The sequence below is a fragment of the Pocillopora damicornis genome, chromosome 6 (assembly GCF_964200805.1).
Source record: "Pocillopora damicornis chromosome 6, jaPocDami1.2, whole genome shotgun sequence".
NCBI lineage: Eukaryota > Metazoa > Cnidaria > Anthozoa > Scleractinia > Pocilloporidae > Pocillopora > Pocillopora damicornis.
Genome location: NC_142675.1, coordinates 7,541,483 through 7,563,963, shown reverse-complemented (window position 1 = coordinate 7,563,963; position 22,481 = coordinate 7,541,483). Strand labels below are relative to the sequence as shown.

The window sequence follows — 22,481 nt, the reverse complement described above, 5'->3', positions numbered from 1 at the left end:
TCTAATTTGATCCAAAAATAGAATTTGTTATACTGAAAAGCGGATATAACGTGACCTTTTATTAGTCTAAAATCAAAGATATGTTATAAATCAAACAAAAAATTCAAAACTTTAAATCTTTATAGTTTTACACGAATATATTTTCAAAGGCTTTAACATTTTTTCCAGTCCAATAATTTGTTGTGTTCGTCTTCGATATGTAAACTCACGAGAACTTGGTCAAAGACTTTTTCCCTCTGATGGTTGGAGGAGTCCATGCAATGCTGTTATCTCCTCTTTCGTGGCCAATTTTACTGGATGACGCCAGAAAAGAACGTAGGCATGTCTTGACTGACCTTTCTTGCTTACCAACTTAAAATTTACTAGCTCCCAGTCTTTCTTGCGCGGCCGAGGGTTTCGCGAGAGATTAGCACTACATTAACAAAGGGAACGATGAGAAACGAACAAAAATCTTTTTACACGCGGACCTCTCGAACACTACCTAAATATCTCAAATAAGAGAGACAACTGCGAACCAGTCAGCCTCAGAATTGCATGGGATCATTCGCACTTTCCCAGCAGACAACATCATTTATACTAAGTGCAGGGCGAGTTACTAACGGGTCCATTCTTCCATCATACAAACCGAACACACCTCCTGTTGGAAAATAAGACACACCCTATCAGACGTGTGCGAAACTCGCATTATATAACAATGTTACAAATCAGGTCTCGCCATTTTCAAAGGAGTGGTAATACCATCCTCTAAGCGATATATGAACGTTTATCACCTGTGGATGTTGTCGTATCCAGTCTTCCATCAAAAGATATATGTTATCAGAAATTTTGGTGTATAGTATCGGTAACTATTTTTACGAGTTGTGGCATATTTTGACGATCCTGCAAGGCGAGTCAAAATACAAACTATGAGTAAATATACCCAGCGATACCACACACCAAAACGTCTAATAAGTTATTTATTGCCCAACTGCTTTATTTCATGGCCATTTTTCAAAGAGCGACGCAGGTAGAGAAGTGCAGCACGCGCAGCCAACCGATTAAACAAGTTTTTTTACAATACAAAATAACCAATTATACAATATCACAGGAAATTTTACTCGATTTGCACGTTATTTGTACTCTACTAAGTGCAATTGAATAATAATGAGAAATTATTTAATGAGGTTGAGCATAATATCATAAATTATCAATGCCGGGGTCCGAGTTATCCGCCGAAGCCGAAGGCCGAGGCAGATAACACAGATGCCAGCTTTAATAATTTACAATATCATGCTAAAAACCGAATTCAATAACTGATTCATCATACATTTTTGGAAACAACTTGCAAAAGAAGAATCTTTTCTCTGATTTTGCAAGAGTTTGAGAACACTACGCGGACGAGGGGCTTGGAAACTAGGCATAATTTAAACGCGACATGAGAACCCAATATCTGCTATTGGATATTGACTGTATCCTATCGACCGATCAGAGTCCTCGTAGTCAGTCTAATGTATAATATTTTGCTTCCACGCGAAAGAAAGTACATGCTACATGCAACTGTAGTACAAGTTACGAACCACTGATACTTCTACGAGGAATCAAAAATGGGGTCTCAAGTTTGCAATTTACGTACCAGGTTGAGAAAAATATAATGAAATACAGAATTAAGCCAGCACAACCACGCATGAGCAGAATATCATTTGCAGGGAAAAACGCAGTTCTAAGGGATTACCTTTGAGAAACCATTATTTTCAAGGTATGTGGGCTCTTTGCCTAAGGGAAGGAAGGAGATATTTATCAAATGATGATGTTGAAAAATTGTACTCACCAGTATGAATATAAAGTATTCCGTGACCCTTAAATCGTCCCGGGTTGGTGTTCATCTCGTGTGGCATTCCTCTAATGGCTTTGGCGTTGTACACGGGGTCCACCATAATACCAGTTGTTCTGGATATCTCCACAATGCCCTCTTCATTAACCGATAAAAAGATTTCAGGGTTCGTAAGGTGCAAATTCGAATGTAAATGGTTTAGAAAAATTTAGACCATGTTTTCATTTGGTAATCAAGCAATTTCGAATGAATCCTGGAATAAATAAACAATAAGTTTTAATAATTTTAGCTATAATTATCCATTATTATTGTCTTGCATAAACCTGTAGTATATGGGGGGGGGGGAGAGTGGGGGCAGGTAAACTTTGTGGTTTGGAACATCATTGAGTAATCATTCCTTCTACATTGTAAACAAATACACTGATCCCTTGTTAACAGAGCACATATCATTTTAACTGCATGACATCTATGAATAAATGACAATGATGTTACTATTACAGGTCTCAATTAGTCTCCAGTGTTCAAAGAAAACAAGGGGAAACTTTTAGAAAGATAGAAAGGCCTGTCAGAAATTCTCAAGAGGCACAATCTCTTTGGCTTAAATCTTCAGCATGTATAGCTTAGGTAGTTGCAGAAATTTTTTATCAGCCTATAGGTTGGTAAGCTTTTTCATAATGTTCCCCAGCATAATATAGTTTTTCAGGGGTTCCTGAAAGGTGATACAGCATTTCTGTGGCAACAATAACAAAAAACTCCAATGTGATTAGTTATCACCAGCCCAATTTAAGCACTAATAGGACAATGCATGTGTCATGCCTCTTACTGAACAATGTAACAGGACAGTTGACATGTCATGCCTATATGAGTGAACAGCATGTGTCATGTGCATACCCTGTTACAAAAACGCATAACCAATACATCTGGTTTCTTTCTCAAATTTTGTCATAGTTTTGATTAGTTGGTAACAGGATTTTGTGTTAACATTAACATATCGAACTCCCATTTTACAGTCATCTAATTATATTTATCACTCGTAAGATCACAGACTGAATTGAATCCAACTCAGTCCTATTATTATTAATTATTATTTATCCTAAGACCAGTAAATCCCTGGATGTAAATTAAATGAAAAACATTGTAAAAAATCAAATCCTTTAGATGAAGAAAAGCAGTAGTGGCAGTGGCACCATAAATAACAGCAGAGCTCTATATATGGCCTCCTGAGATGCAAACAGCAAAAAGAAAGACAAAGAGTGCTGGTCAAATGATAAAATCCCTAAAGACTAAGTGAAGACAGGCCAGATTGGAAAACATTTGGCCTCTGGGCATAATTAACAGATTGGTCAGAGAGAGGTCTATATGTTATGACCTTGAGACAAATGTTCTGTTGTCCAGCCCTCCCACACAGTCAATAAAGAAAATATCAATATTTCTATTTAGAGCTTACTTGAGTTTTAATCCTGTCAAATAGTTACCAATGGCAATTCCTGATGCCCCTCCACCGCTTCCAACTGTAACAACAATGTCATCAAAATTCTCCAGCACATTCTGAAACAAACAAAGCCAACATTTTGAAAGATATCCAGAAAAAAATATTTTAACAAACAGGCTTTTTTGTGATCAGTGTTTAACTGCATTCATGACTTCTTGACCAGAAATGCACAAAATTAACACACAATACCAAAAAAGCCTGTAATTTTACCTGATCTATCATTTCTTGAAATGCTGTTAAGTAACCAAACATCCCCATGTAAGAGGGGCCTCCAACTTCAATCAGATAAGCTGATGAGCCCTGTTCCTCCCCGAAAAAAAAAACAGACAAAGTCAGCAGGAAGGAACTGGGTCAAAATAACTTAGCCCATCAAAAATTAGTTCAAGAATTCTCCAATATCAGTGCTACCTTCTTTACTCACTGTATAATAATTATAATAACAACTCTCTTGAGTTTTCTTAGCATTTCCTGAGAGTCACATGACAGAACGGAATCTATCGGTCTCCTGTGTGGGTTATATAATCTCCTGGCCAACAAGAAATTTGGAATCCAGTGTTCTCCTTTCCAGGCAGTAACCAGTAACATTTACCACCTGTAGTACCTCTTATTACCCTTTGAAATTGCTTGGAATTCTCGAAAATTCAACAGGTAAAAGGATTGCTTTACCAGTTTGAAAATTCATTTTACCTGTAATGCTTAAAATAAAGGAGAACACTGGGAATCACTTTAAAATAGGGAACCCGTAGAAAATATTTACCTCCATTACAAATTAATTAGGGTGTGTTATTCCCTAGGAGTGATTAGCATCTAATTTCTCCAAACAATATCATCCCCAATTTACACTTTCAACAGGAGTGAGGCTAAGGGTGACTTTGTTATGATACAAACCTTGCTACTTTTCCAATGTAAATTGCATTGTTGTTAAGCTAACTAGGCACTGGTCTCTATCACAACAAGGTCACCTTCAGCCTCACTCCAAATCAAAGGCTTGGCAACTAAGTACAGAACTGTATAAAAAAATGCAGCCTTTTAGCACCTAAAAGGCTGCATTGTAGATATGACTTGATTTTCAATTCCTTTAAAGGGAACCAATTTGAGAGCCAATAGCAGCTCCTGTAATATTTTTGCTCGCCTTCATGTTTTACAAGATGCGCTAGGGTGGCAGCCATCATGATTTTCATCAGTTTACACCCCAAAGATGGTACTATTCAACTAAAATGTCCCAAGCATTGCAGTAAATTCATGCAGTTTTTTTAAACCTTTCAAGCAAGTTCTGCTAGTGAGATCTATCCCTACATCTACACCTGTTACTAGTAAATTAATACACAGTCAATTCCACTGTAAAATGGCTATAACACCAATTTCTTCAAAAGAATTTCAATATTTTTATTGACAATTATAATACAATGAGCTGCTTCATTACTGTCGCTTGGTGATAGCTCTGTCTAAAATCAAAGCCTAATTTACTTACAATTTTTCAGACATTTTCTCCATCATTTGTTTAAGGCCAGATTTGTACTGAAGCTGAGGAACAACAATAATTTGACTTCCAACCAATTTGTTTAAAAACAGGTTTCCTTTACAACCAATATCCATGTTCTGCATGAAGAAAAAAAGATCAAATGAAAGTTTCAATAAGTTTGCTAACTTTCTTAAAATTTAGCCATCTATGTGAAGCAAAATTGGTGCCCTCGTTTGAAATGAGCAACATTAGGGTAAAGATTGAACTTCTGTTAGCAGCCTATTGTGCAGTTTTTCCTGTCTGCTTCAAATCTCAAAGAAACATGTGCTCAACTATAAGTGCAGTTGTGAATCTTGTCATCTCATCTTCATATGAGTCCTCTATTCAATGCAATGTGAGGAGCTTCTATTTCACAAACAGATTCCATCTGCAAATAAAAAAAACAAAGATTGTAGGTTTTGAGCTTGGCAAAGAAATATAGAAAGATGCTTTTCATCTTGTTGTGAGCGTGGTAAAAGAAAAAGTTCTGAGATTCCATGTTGTTGTGTGTTTGTTAAGTTATCGTTAGTGATAGATCACATGGGCATCACTCTTTGTCTGATTGCCAATAACATGTGCTTAGGGGTAACAGATCTTTGATCATGACTCAAGCAGCTTAAAATCTTCTGCATTAGTTCTTTCTTAAAAAGTTAAGAGTAAATCAAATACTTGCCTGTTCAGAACTTCTTAAGAACAGGTAACGATCCAAACCAAGTTGCCTTGCAGCAACTGCAGTGCTTCTGCAATGATTGGACTGGATTCCACCACAAGTAAATATTGTGTCACACTTCTTGTCCAGGGCATCAGCCAACAAAAACTCCAGCTTATGAACCTAAAACAATATTGGCATAGCTGAATGAGACAAGCACAATTTAAGGTTACTCAGCAGTTGAGGATGCACTTAACCCTTTACACACTCAAATCAGTTTACATATTCTCCATACTGTTCTGTATACATTTCCTAAGGTGCTGACAAGGAGAATTTGTCTAACAATCAATAGCTTCTTAAGTAGGTGATCATTTGCTTTATTCCCATGACCTTAATATGTGATCAAGGCATGATTTGTAAGAAGAAATTAGACACCAGTCACTCAAAGGGTTAGTAAGAAAAAGATATGAGATGACTTTGACCACAGGTACAGACACAATTGAAGCTATGCATTTCCATATAGTTATGGTCATTTTACTCAGATGATTGCAAAGTTATATCATATTATTGTCATTTGCATTAGAACTGCTATACTCTCTTTTGCATTTGTTTTAGCATAACATCAGCTTCCACATTGCAATATTTTCAAACAATAGTGCTCAAATCTGGCAGATTTTCATTGCTCACATGCAAAATTCTAAGTTGAACCATCTTCAGCTGTCTCTTGATTGAGACCCTCAGCTTTACAAAAAATATCATAAGCTGTAAAGACTTAAATTTGAGAGAATAAAAACTTGAAAACCAAAGTAGCAGTCACTAAAAAAATGTCTGTACTCTCAAAAAAGGCTGGCAAAAATGTAACCGCTGTGAGCTTCCTCTCTCTTTGATGTGAGCAGTTTAATTAGTACATAACATATTTATTATTTATTCAAATGAATGCTACCCTTGAATAAATGCAGCATCATGATGTGATCAATGCTTCAATCACAGTTGGAAATTTTAAGTGAACCAGACACATCCTTTTGAATGTACCAGTTCTGATGCAAAATTGGGAATTTTAGAATGATATAAACAATACTCTTTGACAAGCACAAAAACATTTTTCTGTTCTTTAAAATTAAAATGGTCAGTTACCATGCTATTGTTTGCAAGAAACAAATTGGATAATTAAAAAACACTGCCCTTGTATAAATGTCGCTGTAGAATAAACACCACCCTAGAATAATTGCCAAACTCGAATCATGAAAAATTTAATAAACCCCACTGTGTTTGAATAAATATGGTATGTGTCATCTTCCACTGACTAGCACAGTCAGTGGATGCCAAACAAACTGTTGTCTTGTTTTCCTACTGAACTTAAAAAAGAGTTCTTCTTTAAACTACAGGCATTCCAAATAAATTGTGCAACCTCTTGCTGGATCTCCTGTGGCTGCACCAACCTCATCTTACGAAGCTCACTTATTGTTGATGAAGATAATGCCACATCTTAACATTTATTAATTAAAAATGTTGATCAAGAACTGAATTCCAAGCTGTGTACCTTGTTTCCAGACAGAGTGCTTCCTGTAATGTCATCCCTTTTAATAAATAATGAAAACTCTTTTGGGAGAGTGGGAAGATTCCACTGATGTATTGGAGTATCACGCTGAGCAAGCTACAAAACAAAAATACTTTAAGTTCCATCAGAACCACTTAAAAGAGAACACATAAATTATATATGTTCCGATTTACAATAGATCTTTCCTTGTTAACATAAATTTTTTCATGGCCTACAAAAATGTTTGAGATCCAAGTACCAGAGGTTTTAGATAATAAACTTGATATTACTTTCCTTTTGTTCTATTGGTGAGAAGTTAGTCAGTCGCATGCTGACTGCAGACCAGTACAGTGGTCTCTGTTCATAAATGCTCAGAACAAGAATAAGAGGGTATACGTCTTAGATACATTTTTTACATTTTTCCGGGGGAGAATGCCTCCTTACATACCCCCCCCCCTCCACCCCCGATGCGTGATGGCCGAGCGCGGCATTACACTCGATGGATATGTGGGCGAACGTTTCACCCTTTACCAGATGTCAAACTTGAGAGCTCTGAGTAAAGCTTTTTTCATATTACCTTACCTTAACGTAGTATCGTGGAATATTTTTCAGCTTGGAGGCCCATTTTGGGGGCCGTTAGTGGTGAAGTTGAGTAAGCTTGTTTATGCCACGAAGAAGATTCCTACTCATTCTCGAAGAAAGTAGACACTACCGGCCGAAGTTCAATAACCAAAATCATACCATATATTGAAAAATTCGGTTACAAATTGATACGATTTTGCGACATTTTGTCGTTGCTTGTGATCGAGTTTGATTGATGTCAGCGGACTTTGGAAGACAAAATATGTATCATGTGAGAAAGCCTCAAAATTCTATTACCTCTTATCGAGCTTGAGATGCCTGTGGTAAGGAGTCCTGGTACTTGTTTCATCCTCAAGTCAAAATATGGCTTAATTCATTTAGGGGAGTGGGGGAGGTGCTTTGCCCTCCTTCCCTTCCCCTGTCTTTTCTCAGATAATTCTCTTTTAAGTGTATCACATAAAAATCTTATAATTCAGATTTAAGAAAACGCGCGATTACGAGGAATCTTTACATGCATAGTGTAAATCTTTCCCAGCGCCAGATAATCCCTTCTAAAGGCCTTCCTTTCTTTACCGAGCCCGCTATACGCGAAAAAAGAGCAACAGTATAAGCTTATACACGTAAGGTGCACAGAAATGTTTACCAGCCCTACTCCCGGCGTACCTACCTATAAACGCTTACAACGCCCCTGTGTCATGATCTTTTAAATTTGCTAAAAACAAAGTGATTGGCTCCTGATCTCAATAATGCGCGGCTCTTTTAAACCAGACGCCCAATTATTTTAGCCGCAAGATCAAGCGATCTGACGTTATCTTACACAGCATGTCAAACAAAGAAATTCATCGTACCCATTTTCTATGTACTAAACCCTTTAACTCCTATAAGTGACCAAGACAGAACTTCTCCTGACAATATCAATACAATATCAATACAATATCAATACAATATCAATACAATATCAATACAATATCAATACAATATCAATACAATATCAATACAATATCAATACAATATCAATACAATATCAATACAATATCAATACAATATCAATACAATATCAATACAATATCAATACAATATCAATACAATATCAATACAATATCAATACAATATCAATACAATATCAATACAATATCAATACAATATCAATACAATATCAATACAATATCAATACAATATCAAACAGACAAGCGATGAGAATAAAGAAAAGTATCAATTAAGAAATTATTAGTTGAAACAATACCCAATTCTCCGTACTAACTTCATTAGAATTTTGTGGCTCACAGTAAGGAGAATTAATAATGAGATCTTGTGAGTAAAAGGGTTGGCGGATCAGACACATCTTCAAATGTTAACCCTTTATAACCTAACATCAATATGTATATTCTCCATACTGTTAGCTAAACATTTCCTAAGGTTCTGACAAGGAGAATTTGTTTAACAATCAAGTGTTTCTGAAATTGGTGATCACTTGCCTAATTCTCACGACTTTTGACTCTGATTCAGTTGTGAAACTGTAAGGAGAAATTATGCACCAGTCCCTCTTAGCTTGAATCCTACGCATCGCAGTGCGTTCACCAGACTTCGTAAAGCATATCAGACAAAACTTGCCTTTTTTAAAGTGTTTTTGTTCTTTGTTGAACTGCTTCTGGCTTCCACCCCACCAGATATCTTTGCATTGTAGATCACAAGCTTTTCTACATTAAAAACTTTTACGGAAAAAAAAGCAAATCTGTTTTCTACTTTGAAGTCAATTAGTCGGTTTGAGCAATCAGCTGCGCTTCAGGAGTACAAAAGCTTTTAAATAGTAAGCTGTTTGTTACCGTAAATTTTGCATAGCTAAAAGCCCCCAGGGTAGAAAATATTGTGTTGTGCCAGTAGACAATGGTTGACTGTTCAAAACAACTCTTATTTGACGGAAACTGTTAATTGCAACTCTATTGTGTGGTCTTCTTTGTTTTTATTCTTCCAGCTTGGTCGTGACGCAATTATATTTCTCTTTTATGTTTCTTCAATTGCGGGTAAACTAATTTTTTTGAAATTATAACCTCGAGGTTTCACAGGCGACCGTGAAATAATTTCTTTAGGAGCAGACGTCTGTTTTTAGTTCGGCAGAATTTTTTTCTTGTTTATCGGGAAATGAATATGCATGTTAGATGTTAAAGTGTTTATGAAAACAGAAAACTATTCACAGTCTTCGCACGGAAATCTAGGACCCGCAGATCCAACTGCAAGAACTAATAGGACTCGATCTAGTCTGTAATATTGTGGAAAATCGTACTTCAGCTCTTACGAGAAAAAAGCTTTTACAAGCCGAGATTAAGACAAGGTTTTGTCAGGTAATTTCAAAAAATGAAAAAGTTTTCTGTCGCAAACGTTCCGCCCCGCTTTGATTTGAGTCAGTTACCAAACGCTGGAGAGGAGGGTGATTCTCATGTGTTTTGCCACGGAAAAACAGCAAAACTATACTCGAGAATAGTAGGTTTTCAAGACGAAAAACAGGTCAGTACATCACGGAAAAGAAAAATAGAAACAAAACAACAAATCCTTCCTGAATGAAACCCAAAAGCCTGTATTTATTTGAAGTAATGATCGACTTTGCAATTTCTAACTCTGTTGTCTACCAGCACTACTCATAATAATTTGCTTGACTGAACATGGCTTCACAGTCGAAAATTAAGGTTATTCTCTGCAGAGACAAAAAAAACCCACAAAACGCTTTGAAGACACTATGTAGATTTGACAACTCTTTTTGGATCAACTTTCATCATAGAGATACAGTATTTTTGGTAAAAGCAACAGACTGCACTTTTTATTGATTTACCGGAGTGATAACCCACTTGGGAAGTTGAGAGAACACTCGAAATGAATGACACAGGATGCGGCAGTCGAGCGAGTAGGAACGAGTAGGATTCAAGGATTTCCAAAGCAATTTATTGCAAATGCGAACCAACAGCAATACAGCAGGCAAATTACATCAGAAAGAAAACCAAAATAGAGTAAACGGAAGTAAAATAAAATGGTATAAAGCAGACGGGAAAAACTAACAGGTGTTACCAAGAAAAATGATACAAAATAAATTAATGTTTTACATGCAAAGAAGGAATATAAACTAGAAAAATTACAGTATAAGCTGCAGAACCGATTTAACGCTCAATTCACCAGAACCAAGGAAGTATGTTAACAACAAATCAATAGCTAAAAGAAAGGAAAGGAAAAGTTAGAAAAGAAAAGGAAAGGCTCTTGGAAATACGAGGAAGTAATAGACTACAACGGGCATTCACTAAAGTCTAAACCAACTTTTTAAGAACTTTTGAGGGCTTTTTTTTTTTTGCTTTTCCTTTTTCTCCTGTTCTTGTCTTTTTGTTGCAGTTGCTTCTTTCTACTGGGCTTGCTTTCAATTCAAGAATTTTCGAGAAAGCATCGTCCTAACGGGAAATTCTTAACACGAGATGAAGAGGGAAATTCTCCTCCGACTTTTCACTCTAGTTTCTAAGCGTTTCTGTATATATTTCAAACTCAAGCAGAGACGGCAAGGGTGATCCTTCTTCCTGTATTATATACACAGGCCCTCAATTAACCTAATTACGCTCCATAGCAGTTGGTACAAAATGTTCGTTATTGTATTTAGTATTTAAATTAAGCTTGTGATATGATTGTTTGAAATTGAAATTAACATCGCATATTATTTATTGGGAATACAGTATAATTATTTTTCAGAGCATTCTAAAAGGGTTTAAAGCGAAGCGAGGCATAGTATTGTATGAGTCACCATGTAAGTAAAGTATACTAATCAATTGTTAAGTTCGTATTAACTTTTAACGTCTTTGAACTGGTTACTCATTATGGTGGCACTACAAGAAACACTAGCAAACCGTTTTTTAGCTTGAAAAAAAATTGTGTAGATATTTGGTGTATTCAGGACGGAGTGGACCATCGAAAATCAAGGCAGAAAACATATCATCCCAAGGCTAAGCTATCCAAAAAATAATTAATCCTAAGAGCAGACTGGAACATAGCTGGGATATACTTGAGTATTTTTAACCATCCAAAGATTAACCTGTAATGCCTAAATACTTAAAAACATTCGAGAGAACTTTAGTGTACTAAAATTGTTTAAATCGTTTACCCCTCCCCTCCCTTTATTCATGTAGTCCACCCCTTGGCATCCGATATATATCTATTATCAAAGACTGTGCAATTGTCACCTCATGTCACTCTGTTAGTTTGGCAATCATAGGTGACGTCTAAACCCAACTGATAACATTCGCGATTAAAGAACGTGAGCTAAAACAAGAAACTACAGAAACGCCCGCAACACACAAAGCTGGCGCCTTACCACATTTTCCCTCAGATGAAAATTGAATTGCTAACTGCAGAATGCGTGATATTAGGGTAAAAGAATCCGGCGTCATTTCTTCGTTAATTTTAATCTCAGCGCGTTGGTCCCCCTATGAATTAGAGCCAATCAAAAGCGCGCCTTCAGTAAATAACCTACTCGCGAATCTTACACCCAATACATATAAATTTCTACTCGAACTTACTTTTGGTTGTAAAAGCCTTCCTTCGGATAAAAAGGAAGGAGCTTCTTTTCTTCCTTTAATCTATTTGACTGAACTCTGTATTCGTTTAGAACCGCCCTACGGCGCAACTCAGTAGATTTAACGGAGACCTTTCCCAATCTTTGCCGGTCTGCCTCGACCACTCTTTTGTACCTCTTGCAATCTATTATGCGTAATTCGCAAATGCCAATATAATCCCTTAAAGAGTTGTGAGGGATGCCAAATCGCACCATGACTTGTGTTTCTTGACCACAATATCCAGAACTGCCTGATATCTCCGATGGATCCCTTGCAAATTGGATCCCGTAATTAATACTGAAATAGAACGACAGAAATTTAATATCAGTATAAACAGATATTTGTCATTTTAAAAAAGCGCAATTATTTTGTGAGGTCTATCATCTTACAACCAAGAAATAAATAGGTGTGATGATGAATTTCTTTTATCAGTAAAAAAGAAGTTGAATTTTTGAAATACTAATGACGTAAATACGTAGACGGCGTCGTGAGCATTATCCCGTCCTTCGTTTCACTGCTGCAATAAACAAAAAGTTTCCACTCATTTTGAAAATTGTTGCTAAAATAGATGATACAGTCCCTTCAAGTCACCACGGCCACTTTAATCGATCAAAATGGAAAGGTAATAGATAATTTCAAATTGATCATGGTGTGTGTGTGTGGGGGGGGGGGAGATGGGGGAGGGTAGTTTCGTGACTTCATGATTGGCCATTTTCGTGGTGTTGAATTGTGATTAAGGGGTGGGGAGCAATTCGGGATGTGCCCAGATACCCTGACGAAATGCGGCCAATCGGACCAGAAAAGAACATAATCGTTTTGTAATTTTGCGCGCTAACATTGAAACCTAGTTCAACCTTTAAAACCCGATTGTTTCATTTAGCTGAATATCAAAGTCAAGTGTTCAGTAAATAACCTTCATAATAAACTATGAGGTGATAGGAGAGTGTTACCTACCGCAGCTTTGATATACTTGGCTTAAGTTCAAATTTTCAGTTAGTCTGAACAGAGTGAACAGAGGAGATTGGTTATAGAGGCCGGCAAGCATCAAAGGAGCAAACAAAGATTCCAAGATTTATGCAGAAAGGTCCATGACCGTGCACAATCTTCAAACACTATGCATGAATTACGTAACCGAAACGTTTCTATTGGTTAGTTCCTCAGTCTGTAGTAAACAATAATTATGTATTGTGCACGGTCAAGACCGAAAAACCGAGCAAAAAATACAGCAAAGAACTTTCTCGGGTTTCATAACCATTCCTCTCTATTCACTATGGTCTGAAGTGTCAGCGGTCTTCTGGTTTGTAACCTTCAGGAGGGTCTCAATGGGGTTAACCGTTAGCTGTAAAACTGGCAAAAAATTTAGCCGCTAGCAGCAAAAATTGGAAAATTTTAACCGTTAGGCGTAAAAAATGTTAACCGTAAAAAGATTTAGCCACAAAAGTGAAAGTCTTAAGATCTCTTGTCAAGACTTTTTTGTGTCTTGTCTTGTGGCTTGGTAGTACGGGAAGAGCCGCGAGATTTAAGCAGTAAGCTATGTTAGTCTTCAATTGTTATAATACCTTCTTCCATCCTGAAATGGTCTTAGGACCTTAAATATGTATAACAGAAACGAAAGTAAAATTTTAGCTTTTCAACCGTCTTTATACCGTTGCGTATGCTCCGTATCCAGGTGCTGCTTTGTAGTTCGCCCTAGGCCCCCAAAAGGTTAATCGTGATTAATTGAAAAAAGTTTCGTGAATCTTGATCTAAGTATGCTCCGTGAAATGTGTGGTGTGTGTGTGTACACGGAGAGGGGGAAGTCCATCTGAAAGTGACGGAGCGATCGTCGTACTTAAGGGATCATAATTGGTGATTTGGTGATGAAACGACCACCGCTAGAATTGTTCTGGTACTGATGTGAACAGAAAAAAACATTATGGCTTTAGCTCTAAAAATTGGTACCTCTTACTGGTGTCTGTTAGGGCCTGGTCTTCTTCTAAAATTTCGGACGACTACCCCCGCACTCCCGTAACTTTTATGTAGGAATATTCCACACCTCCATTCCTGGGTTGCTCAATTTTTTTGCGATGTGCTACACTATTTCCTTCTTACAAAAAAGTAATGCTAGAAAACTTCTTGAGAGATCGGCATAAACGGGCGACATTTAGTAAAAAATTGCGTACAATTTGCGTGTGAAAATATCTTAAAATTGGGAGTGCAAAAAAATAAAAGCTTTAATCACGTTTCGCAGGAATATGAGCAGCCTCAATTACACTAGTTACGATTCACGTGGAAAGAGTAAATAAACCTCAATTCTGTCATACTAAATAACATCTTAGCGCTAACGTTTGAACTGTTCAAAGTTCTCAGATATTTCGCCTTCCCTGTATCACTTGATCACGAGTGTCAAAATATTACTGAAATAGCAGTATCTAACGTGTTGTCAGTGTTCGCCTTTCGTTTCGAAACCTTGCACTCCTTCGCGGCGGGAATCTCAGAAGCCAAAACTACGTCAACGAGGCTGGAGTTGATACAGTTGCAGACATTTACCGACCCTCCACAAAAATTGCATCGAAATGGGCAATCTATTAAAGCACCCGTGACACTAATTTTTTTTGGCATAAATATTTATTTTGTCATATGTTCAGACCAATTCCGATTTAAGAAAAATTTCAAAAAACTTAAAACTCAGTCTTATCGGGCCCTAAAGGGCTATTATGTTGTCTTAAAAGTGACCTGTGGACTGGTAACGAATCGGCAGGTGATGACGTACAACACTGTGAAAACTTTCAGTTCACCCACAAATCTCTCACATCTCTTGTAATCTTTGTATCAGTCAGCGTTGAAATACTCTTGAAATTATGTCCGATAGCGATGAATACCTACCTTCAGCAAACTCTATGGAGAGTTGTGATACATCGCACTTAAGTAGTAGAGGAGAAATGGAAGTTCCGAGTACGGTTCAGCCTTACGAAGGATATCCGCGTGCATCAAACGAAGATTTCGACGAAGACTTACAAAGACGATTTCTCGTCCGCGGTGTTTAGGTCAAGACTAGGACAAAAAAGTTCCCGTTACTGAATGTTTAGTTTGCTGCGTTTGTGTTTTGGTTTCTGTGGCGAAATCTATGTTAAGAATGGGTAGCTGCGTTGGTTTCTGTTGCCATAACATTTTATTCCTCCGCACTATTTGCGGCGAAGGTTCCCCAGTGATCTAGAGTTTTGTTGCTGTAGAGCGATTCCATTAGTAAACCAAAAGCCAACTTTTGACGAAAGAATCAGCTGTATCACGAGCCACGATGATTTTCACGGGGAAGTCAGTGGGCAGTTTCACTCTCAGTTACTCCTTTCCTCAGAGATTGGAAAGGCAGATCTCAGACTATCGTCGCGATCGTCGAGCCAGTCAAATCGAACGGAAAACGAATAAGTTTATGGTCATCTGATTCAAGTTAATCTCAAATAGGGATTTTAACAGAGAACGACTTCTTTAGTTTAAAGGCAGCATTGCCGTATGACCCATTCACTCAAAGAAAATAACTGACATCAGTATTATAAATTAATATTTCGTACGCATAGACTTTCACACAGCATTTGGATTCATTGCTACTGTTGCTACTCTTAGTTTTTTGAGGCCGGGGGGCATTGATGGCTCGTGGTATGGATTTTCGGAAACCCAGGTTAGGAGAATACGTATACACGACCCCTTCGAGCTCTTGTTCATACCAGTATCCGCCAGAGGTTTCGCACTGTTCACGCAACAGGATATCGATCAGCTCAGGAAAGGGCTTGGACTTTATTAGAAATGATGTATTTCTGTTATTAAAATATGATGGAAACTGCAATTGGTGGGATTTTCATATGATAAAAAAAAGTGCAAACGTAGTCATGTGGAAAGACAAGAGGGTCTGAATGGGGGGTTCAAAATATCGGTTGTCGGTTAAAATTTCATTACTTTGTCGGTTGTCGGCTAAGATTTTTGACCTTTATCGGTTGTCGGTAAATCTCAGTTAATAATTAAAAATACACGTTAATTATTCACATTTATTATGCAATTTACCCAGTTTTAAGACTTTAAACTCTAGACGAAGTGTAATACTTGTAATAATTCATTATTTGTTTTCACTTAAACCTCGTTAACGCTGTTTTTTAATTTAGCAACGTGCTCATCTACCCCACTTTTGTTTGGAAATCTAGTATACCGATAAAATTCACCAAAGCTTTTATTATAGATGTGAATTTGTTTCCTGTCGACTACGGGGCATCGAAGTAAATCAAGAGAGGTAAATTCTACAAAGAATGAAACACCCACTCTAGCCCCTGGGATACCTAATTTTAATTTGTAAGCTACGGAAGTCTTTTTTTATTATTCAACGGCTCTCGTGGCTTTTCTGCGAGGTTTCTTTTTTTTCTCTTTTTTTTCTCTTTTTTTTGCCAAAAATTTGGTTGTCATACGTATCAATCTGCACCGTTAAATGGATTTTTTAACTGTTAGTACCTCTTACATGTCGAGACGCACAAATGCACGAACAGCCCTGCCGGATCGGGTAACACACGCTCTGTTGACAACCTCTGGATGTTCTTCAAAATCTGATTCCTCGTCATCCGAATCTGTCTCATACTCATCGAATTGTACTTCTCTGCGATCCTCAAACACCTCAGCAACACCCCCTTCGTCCACAAATTGTATGCTGACAACGCGTTGTGCATTTGCTGACGATACAGTGTTTTCTTCAGGATATCAAAGCCTCTCTTCAGACTTGTCGGTGTGGTGAACGGCGTAGACAGCTGGCGGCAAGGCCCCAGCCTTATCTTTTGTGGTCTCACTCCTAACCGTCCGTTGGCGTACTGGTCTGTAACTCTCTAGCCACTCTTTGATCTGTCCTTCCATCCCTGGTGTTATGTCCTCACTTGGCAAAGGTGTCATCATAGCTATAGCAGAAAGGGGCATGGCGGATTGAGGTACCGGATAGTAGGATTTGTCACGCGTGTAGTACTTTGCTGCCCATCTAGATGTGCGCTTCAGAGATTCCTTGCAAATTGTTCCAAAACCTGGGCATATGTAAGTAGCGTAAATGTCTCGTGTTTAAGGTGCGAAACAGCGTGCAAATTTTCCACTACTGTTGTGAGCAACGTTTCGAGCAGCAGATCATCTACAAATTGGGGGTTAATGTCCATCACGTTCTTGTATAGCCTTTCTATGCCCTTTTTAAGCAAAGACACAGATACTTGCGTCTTCTGTGATACAGTTCCCTGTGGACCATTGGTTGCAGAAGTCTCGCTCAACTTGTTGTTTTCTGTGTTTTCAGCCATGATTTGGGCTTTAAAAATAGCTCCACGGTTTCTTTTACCAACGCTACAAGAAGATGGCGCGAACATTGGTTGTCTCGGTTTATTTTTAAAAATACATTTTAGCCCGGAAAATTCTTTATTTTAGCACGCAAAATGCGCCACAATGCCCATCAAAGTGATAATAATACAGTTTTTAGCCGGAATTTAAAAGAAACTATCTTTACATAGCCAACGCACCAAGTGAGCGTTTTTCGTTGTATAAACAAGGCAATGTTTATAAACAAGGAATACCGCAGAATTTCCAAAGTAGCGAAATTTATGACTTTTGAAAATCAGGTATACGAACTACAAGTGCTAATTCAGCCCTACCATCCTGAAACTTTTGAAGGTCTCCTTGTTGTCTTTCGTTTCTCTCGATGTCACCTCCTTCAGTCATGATCCTCTTTGCCAGATTTTCTTTTTTTTTTTTTGCTTCTTCTCGCGATTTCCGTTTCCTTCTCACCTTTTGACTCGTCACCTTTCTCACAGTGTCGTTCATTGACTTCTGCTTGCTTTTATCAGATGTAGCCGGCGCCTTCAGCAACACTACTGGCTTTCCGGTCCAGTTTGTGACCTCTTGGATAATGTGTACTAAAATATTAAATACCGTGTGTTTTAAGTTTTCTCTTTAGTAGGCTTTTGAGAAACTTACACAGTTATTATCAGCAAATGCTCGTCAAGATGTATAAAACGTGCACATCGAGCGAAATCTCTCGTGCGTAGCTTCCCTCGAGGAGAGAATTGAATATTATTTGAACGTCTAGTTTTCAGAAACGGATAAATTTAAGGGCGTGTATAAATAAACGGGGTCTTTAATGTGTCAAGCTACACTGTTGTTCATTCACCAATTAATCAGAAAGAAGCTTATAAAGTGATTTACTCTCTACTTCTTTGTAGAGATTTTGCTTCTCAATTTTCGCATTCAAATGGACGGTGAAAAAGAAAAAAAAACATTCCGCTCCACAAAACAACAAACAAAAAACGGTGGAACCAGAGTTTAACCACGTTAATATTTGAGCTTAATATTTAACTACAGAACTAAAGTGATTCATCAAACTCCACTGCACGCGTTCCACACTTACCGTTGAGCTCACTGCTACTTTAATCAGATATTAAATTTGGAAGTTCAAGCTGCCATTGCCCATCCGTCACAATTGCAAAATTTTCGCATTTGCCCACAGGCGATTTCGCCAGGCGAAATAACTTTAACGAAAATCCGCCAATTCCATATTGATGTGCCTGCTCCTTTAGTCCTAAAAACTCCGTAAGATGTTTTTTTAGTTCAGATACTCCTCTATGAGCTTCTTTGTCTACTGGGACCCTGCTTCGACGACGTTCGATGGCGACTTCTTCACCTTTTCGAAAAAATTTCACGATGACTTTAGCAATCCCAGTCATGACCCGACCGCATGAACAAACAACGAGCAATAAAAAGACAACAGCAGGGCGTCTCGTCGGCTCGTTTGTGATCCGCTGTTCTTGAAATGAGACAGCAGGGCGTCCTGTCAGCCCGATTACGAGCCGCTGTTCCAGAAATGAGCCCACGCTGCTCACCGAAAAGAAGGATCCCGTGGATTTAAAGTAATTTGAAGACAAGAAATTCTATAATTCGGCTAAATTTGGAATTAATGTGGTTACGTCGGGTGAAGAAGGATTTTCTGAGCTAGAAATCATCAAAATGCTGTTCTTTCTGAATACAAACATCCCTATCACGTCTGACCATGTCGGTTGTCGGTTAGAATTTATTTGTCGCTAGTCGGTAATTTTTTCCCCGTTTCGTCGGTAGTCAGTAATTTTTTACGCCCTTTGTCGCTAGTCGGTTAGCCCCATTCACACCCTCTTTATAGTTACCTGTAATTTGCTCTAAAATTATGCCAGTGGGATGGATTATAAATTAAAGAACAATATAAGCGACGGGCCAATTTCAGCCAAAAACACGTCGACAGAGTTGGTATCTTTATAAACAGCGATTTGTTTATTTAGCGCTCGAGAAAAATAAACTCAAAAACTTTTCCTAAAACGGTGGTTTGTTCCCTTAACAATAAAGGTAGGGTAATTTTTAAGTTAAAATTGATAGATTTAAATGATCGAGTTTTGTCCCATTAGCGTGTGATTTGCAATAGGAATACAGCAAAGAAAATAGCCGAACTCCGTGAAAATGCACGCTGTATATTTTGGTCTGGCGCGCTCGCTTTTCACGGGCCAAAAATAATGTTTTTACATGATAAACATGAAGAATTGCTCGTTGAAAAGAGCTCTTTTATTTTATGTACATTTGTACACACCCGATGTTATGGTCGTCTGAAATATGGCAAAATTCAGCGTACAAACGGAATACAAAATATAGTGTACTATACGCGGGTGGTTACAAACGAAAGAAAGTTTAGTTGGAGAGGAAATATAGTTGGAGAGCTATTCCAAGGGATGAAAAAAATGAATCCAAGATAATTTCCCGTTGTCTAGTACGAGCGTTGTGAAAATGCACTGAAAGCCCGATATAAATTATGCAAATTAGGTACGTTTTGGCCGATTTCGAACTTTCGTATTTTTTGCCAAAATAAAAACTCGCTGGAACTTTTGAATATTATTTTTGAAAACAAATCACCAAAAGGGTCTTTTGGAGGAAATAAAAAAAAGTTGAATTTTTGCTTGTGTCGCCGGATTCTTGAAAATTACTGTCTTCTCCCTTAAGTTCTGGGCTTCTTCATGTACTATAGTGTATACGTGTGCACAAACTGGTCTATTTCGCTGATTGAGATTGGTACACTGAAAGATGTCGGTCCTCAACAAATCACACAGAAATAAATCATGTTTAACTGTACACCAAACTGCTCATCGAGAGGGTCAAAATGCATTTACAACTGTCTTGTTCTATTTTAGAATCGATCAATTTTTTATGAGCATTATATGAGTTCGGAGATGTCGGTTTATGTTATATTCGATGAAAAGCCCTCGAGTAACTGCCGTATTTTAAAGTAAAAATATTGATAAACGCCGCCCCCGAATAAATGCCAAATCATTACGCGACTCATATTCGAATAATAGACTCAAAAAAGCAGACCGATGACTACTGAGGGCCTGTTTTCAAGGAGATGGGGAGCCCCAAGTAGGTGAAGTAACCCGCCTGTCCATATAATCTATTATTTCATCTTGATCACGTTTATATGATAGGTGGGGTGACCCGTCTATGCGGGTTGCCCGGTGTGCTGAGTAGGGTAACCCTGTCAGCAAGGGGGCAACATTGCCATGTAAACGTCTCAAGGTCGGTTAACCCGCCCACGCGGGGTGGCGTTCATGTTACAAAAGGATCAAATAAGGAAAACAACAGCGAAACACGAGTGCGTTAACACTTTGTACATTTCTTGGTCTTCCCATGCAGAGCTAAAACGTTAAAACACCAATTTTTACATCCACTTAGCAATAAAACCTCGACAGCGATTTAGTCACGTTTTTACTTTAAACTCAACACCACAATCACATGTTATGCCAAAGTGAAGACGTTGCACTGTCAGAAACGGTTAACGCATCGAGCTATTGGCAAAAGTCTTAGAGGAAAATTAATTACGTTTTTTCTGCAACGTTTTTACGACACGTTTTTACGACATCTTAAACTCCTTAATTGCAAGTGTGATAACAACCTCGAGAAACTTCGGCCTGGCATCCCGATGTTGTAAGATTGTATGTAAACGCTGGCTATTTTTAGCCCACGGTTAGGCGGGTCACCTCACCTACCTGGGGTCCCCCACATCCATGTAAACAGGCCCTAAGGCAATGAAATACAGGTTGGTGGTTGATTACTATTAGCCTGGAACTTCTTCGACTGCAAAACTGAAGATAGTATTGCTTACGTATTGCAGTCGGAAAAAAAAATCGATCAAGTAATAGTGCCAGAAGGGTCCACCAAGTATATCCAGGCACCGGACGTTTCTTGGAACAAGCCGTTCAAGGCCACTTGCACTAAAAAAGAATGATTGGCTGGGTACCGTGGGAATTCACGAAAAAACAGCCGCTGAAAATTTGAAATTATCCCCGAAAAGTACCATTTTGGAGTGAATTCTTGATTCTTGAGCAGAGCTACCCACAGAGGTAATAAAAAAACTCTCTCGAGCTGCATGTTGAACCTTCCCGTGGACGACATGATTCACTGCCCCAAGGAACGACAGCCTTGTGGCAGTGCACGATTATTGCATCTATCGCAGTTGCAAGTTCTGAGTAAGCAAGGCACAAATCCCCTTGAATGTACCGGTTCTGATTTTGAGAGAGCACATCCGTCATTATATCTTTTGGATTCGGATCATGAAGAGGACAGAGACATTGAAATTGGGTGAACTATGTTCACTTTATTTCACATCAAGTATTGCAGTAGTATTAACACGCAGATTGTGAAATTGAGGACAAGCACTATAACGTGTTTTTGTTTTTTACAATTAAAATGGTCAGTTATCATACTATTGTTTGCAAAAAGTAAATTGAATTTTAAATAAACGCCGCCCTCGAATAAACATCGCACTTGAATCACGTAAACTTTAATAAACGCCGCGGCGTTTAATCGAATAAACATGATAAGTGAAAACACTTTATTAGCTCTATATTTAAGAGAGCTCCTTTGTGAGAAATTTTTATAAGAGTTGTTTACAGTCTGTTAGACCAAGTTCTATCCACCAATCTTTCGATGAAAGAATTTATAATTGGTGCCAATCCTGATCTTCCTGCAGCCAGCTAATTTCCCCAAGGTCTTGAAACAGGTAGGAAATCGACAATCATCCCTTCATATCTGGGGCTCTTCTGACTCGTCATTAAGTACTAGGCCTTTGCGGAATTAGGCATACGCCGGCACACATTACCATTTTAGAGTTATCCACAACAACTCTGTTTACCTCGCCCCTATTGCGTCCCCACCTCCCCCCTATTGTCAATTCCCCCCCCCCCACCCCACAAACCTCCCGTTCAGGAAGCTTTCAGTGATCAAATTTCATTGAATGGCTCTGCAGCTCACAACAGAAATAAAAAACACTGCCTATGAA

At 38.1% G+C, this 22,481-nt stretch overlaps 2 pseudogenes across 2 annotated transcripts; both read right to left on the bottom strand.

Annotated features, from left to right (window-relative positions):
- Positions 1–40: 40 nt before the first annotated feature.
- On the bottom strand, positions 41–8,069 carry LOC149043723 (uncharacterized; annotated as a pseudogene). Its single transcript, XR_016187975.1, has 8 exons — positions 7,572–8,069; positions 6,993–7,106; positions 5,477–5,635; positions 4,770–4,901; positions 3,513–3,608; positions 3,258–3,358; positions 1,808–2,063; positions 41–637 (listed from the first exon to the last, which is right to left on the bottom strand). The product of XR_016187975.1 is annotated as an uncharacterized LOC149043723 (transcript).
- Positions 8,070–16,527: 8,458 nt separating this feature from the next.
- Positions 16,528–17,641, bottom strand: LOC149043722 (uncharacterized; annotated as a pseudogene). The gene has a single exon (XR_016187954.1). The product of XR_016187954.1 is annotated as an uncharacterized LOC149043722 (transcript).
- Positions 17,642–22,481: the final 4,840 nt, after the last annotated feature.